Source organism: Olea europaea, unplaced genomic scaffold (assembly GCF_002742605.1).
Source record: "Olea europaea var. sylvestris unplaced genomic scaffold, O_europaea_v1 scaffold1586, whole genome shotgun sequence".
NCBI classification, from domain to species: domain Eukaryota; kingdom Viridiplantae; phylum Streptophyta; class Magnoliopsida; order Lamiales; family Oleaceae; genus Olea; species Olea europaea.
This window is the reverse complement of record NW_019233479.1, coordinates 98,128-101,893: the sequence shown is the minus strand read 5'-3', so window position 1 is coordinate 101,893 and position 3,766 is coordinate 98,128. Positions and strand designations below refer to the sequence as shown.

The 3,766-nt window shown below is 32.4% G+C and overlaps 1 long non-coding RNA gene across 1 annotated transcript; it reads left to right on the top strand.

The window, feature by feature from the left end:
• The first annotated feature begins 6 nt into the window (after positions 1–6).
• Positions 7–2,504, top strand: LOC111376949. The gene is made up of 2 exons (XR_002699579.1): positions 7–707; positions 2,273–2,504. It is a non-coding gene; the product is annotated as an uncharacterized LOC111376949 (long non-coding RNA).
• The last annotated feature ends 1,262 nt before the right edge of the window (positions 2,505–3,766 follow it).

The window sequence follows — 3,766 nt, the reverse complement described above, 5'->3', positions numbered from 1 at the left end:
GTTCATTTGAAGACCTTAGTTTCGGATATGTAATATTATTTGGAGAATAGGTTGTCGTTGAAATTTTTACACTGCTACTTGACTCTTGATTCTTGAGGATTATGCTATTAGACTTCTAACAGACTGTTAAGTTTTAGATAAAATGAGAAATGCTTTTATTGTAATTATCTACATTTCTAAATGCACTTTCAACATTGGCCCCTCTACCATCCCCAACTATCGTTTCTTGCCGAGGCTCAGTTTAAATGAATAATAAGAAAAGGGATCTTCTGTTATTATTTGAAAATCCTCAATCTTTGGTTATTGAACTTGTGGGAAATAAGTTACAACTTTTTTATCCATCTTTTCTTTTATTGTTTAAAATGAGAAATAGCACATAAACAACCTTTGGGTTGCCTTGAAATATGTTCTTTATTGTCTGAAGATGAAACCCCTACACAGCTACAATCTTTGGATGGCTTCAATGATTTTCCACAAATTTACAAATGACTAGGAGATTAATGTGGATTTGGTTTAATATTAAAAGTACTCTATAAATTTGATGTTTAACTCATTTCCCTTCATCTATATTTGCTCGGTGGGGGACATCAATGATTAGCATGTCAGCTATAGACTTCTACTGCTCGGTTGACAAAGTCAAAGGTGTGGACGGAAAGGATCGTGTTGTTGTGACATTTGATGGGAAGTATTTGCCATATACTGAGCAGGTTAATTCTCCATCTTGTTTTATGGTCTTTGAAAATTGAATAGATCTCACTTTATTATACATGTGTTGCATGAAATGATAGAGTTTGAGCAAATGAAAAGAAAGCATCATTGCTTCAGAAGAACCATGGACAACTAGTATGTGAGGAGTAAAATGATTTGGTGACACAATTCAATAAATGTAGATGAATCTAATATTTTCCAAAATGAGGTTTCTTTGTTTTTTTAGGGTGTGAAGTAATTTTTTTTTTTCAATTTTCATGGAGAAGTATTCATTTCTTTCTTTTTCATTTATTTTCACGATTAAGTTTGAGTATTTCTTCTTTACCCATTTCACACTGACGACAATATTTTTTTATAATCAAACTAGAGATAGACTTTATAAATGCTTGTTGGGTTATTCTCTCTAGCGCTTCTTTTTTGCTTCTATAAACTATAGATCCTTGTTGAGATACATGTTAAGCAATAAGTCCCACTTCGAATAAGATAAAAATATTCATAACATATAAGGGTATGATTTACTCTTCTTAATAAGATTGACCTTTTAATATGGACCCCCAAATCTTCATGTAGTATCAAAACTCATTAAGCCCCAATAAGAAACTCCATCTGACTAAAATTCAAAACGAGCACACAGACTTCTAGATTGTTGTGCAGAAACGAGTCACTATGTTGCTTGGGCAGGATAAATCCCATATCAAATAAAAATAGATACATTAACCAACATATAAAGATTTGGACTAATATATGTATATTTTTTTTTTATTAATAAGATTGACCTTTTACAATTAACTGTAAGTCTTAATATATGTTGGTCTATGTGTTGGGTTTCCATTTTAAAATGTCAGCCATGTTAAGTTGAGTAATTCAATTCCTAGTATGTTAGTCTATATTTTGGTCTTTAACTAATATGAGATTTATTTCGTAACATGTCCTTGCAAGATGGTTGGTTGTTTGAGTAGATCAAGTTTGAAATTCTTGTGCTTATTATGAGTCTTAACCAATTGTTCGTTCGAGCTTAATGAGCTCTAAAGATTTGAAATTTTATTTTAAAATGTCAACCTTGTTAAGATGAGTAACTCAATCCCTTATTTGTAGATCTATATTTTGGCGTTTAATTGATGTGGGATTTATCCTTTAATAACACATGTAGTGGACTTTGTCCATGTAAACTTGTTATAGTTTCAGTTTTCTTTAATTGATTTCATTCTTGTTGCTGACACCTTCCTAAGTTGCCATCAGGCTACAAATGTGTAGTTTATACAAAATGCATGAGAAAAATAATCTTGATGGAGATAATGTGGAAGAAAGCAAACCACTGCACCCGCATGTTTGGTAGTGATGGAAAGAGATCTGAAACTATTTTGTTTACTAATATCTTCTCTCTTGAGTTTTTTCATCTATTATGGTAAAAGAACATTGCTACCAATCATTAGGGTTATCATAATGACACTTTCGAGTAGCAACTTGAATTTTTTATTTTTTATTTATTTATTTATTTATTTTTTTGTCATAGGAACTCGTATTTAAGCATACATGATGTTTATTTGTTTCTTTTCTTGGGCAGCTATCTGAGCATATGGTATCAAGAAAGTAAGAGAACTAAAATCATTGAGGCAATTCAAACCAGAGTAACTGTCCCTTACACATTGTATGCAATAATGCAAGTATATTGCTTTGTGGGTTTGCGAATAAGAGTGGCATTATATCTATATTGTAATTCAAAGAATATAAATACGCATTATACTGTATGCTTACTTATCGGATGGACAATAAGATACTTGAATTGGGTTCTTTTATTCTTGTGCACATTTAAATTTTCCTTCAACCTTGCCTGATCTGATTTATTTTTAAGAGTGTGTTCTCTTAGTTTCGATTTAACGTAATTGTTCTGTTGAATCTTTTGAAACTTGTGACATTTTGGGCTCACAGTGTAATTTGACACAAGTGGCAGCCATTGCCAAGAGCCTGAAAACGAGCTTTTGCTTTGTAAAATTTCAGGATATACACATATTCTCTGTACTGCCCGTTGACAATGAAACCTAGTTGGTAGACATAGAAGTTGAGCAGGTTCTGTTCCCATGATATTCTTAATCTCCAAGTGGTTTTCCGGAGTCTTTTTGGTCTGGGGACAGCTTTGTGTTTATGATCTAAAGCTATTACCTGTGAATTAGCTTTAAGCCTTTGACTTGCTTTGTCAATATCTTCAATTTGTAGAAAACGAAGCTTATGTTTGGGCGAGCCTAATCAATGACAAACAATTTCACAATAAATACTTGAGTGAATACAGTACTGAACACACAATATATTTCGATGCCTCACCACTAATAATTAATGAAATACTCCAAGACAATGTAAAGACAAAATTTCCAAGAAAATACACAAAATAATCTCGAATTTTCTGTCAGGAAAATGACTCCAAATCTACATGTTTGTTCTGGTGGGGAAAGCTTGATTCTTGCATGGTCTTGGTTACTCTGTTATGCAACTCCTCTGAACTATAACATTCTTTAAACCTTTTACCATTTAGCTGGGAAGAACTCGGCAGTCAGATCCCAAGAAATGCCAACAAATGGTATTACGTTTCAATAAAAACATCAGTTTGAGTTATATGTGCAGTACTTTGATTGTTTCATGAATATTTAGAAGAGGCTGAAAAATGACAAAGGCAATGCTGCTGGATGCCGGATTTTGCTTCCAGGTTGCTGGCTCTATCCAAATTTTGTCCAGTTCCATAGAGTCCAACATCACCTTTTCAAGGTTAACATTTATCCTGAAAACATTATGAAGAATTTTTTATTTTTTATTTTTTATTTATTATTATTATTATTATTTTTTTTTTTTGGCCAATACTGAAAATGAGGTTAGTCCAGGCCAGTTATATAATAAACACAAAATTTAGTAGATAAGGAAATAGTGTGCACACGTGCAAGCCTGTGTCTGGGGTACAGAGAGAAGGAAAAAGTTGTATGAGTGATACCTGATATCTTCTTCAGTACATTCCCATATTCGTTTCTGATATTGTCAAAAAATGTGATGGAAGAAATATGACTTATTTTGT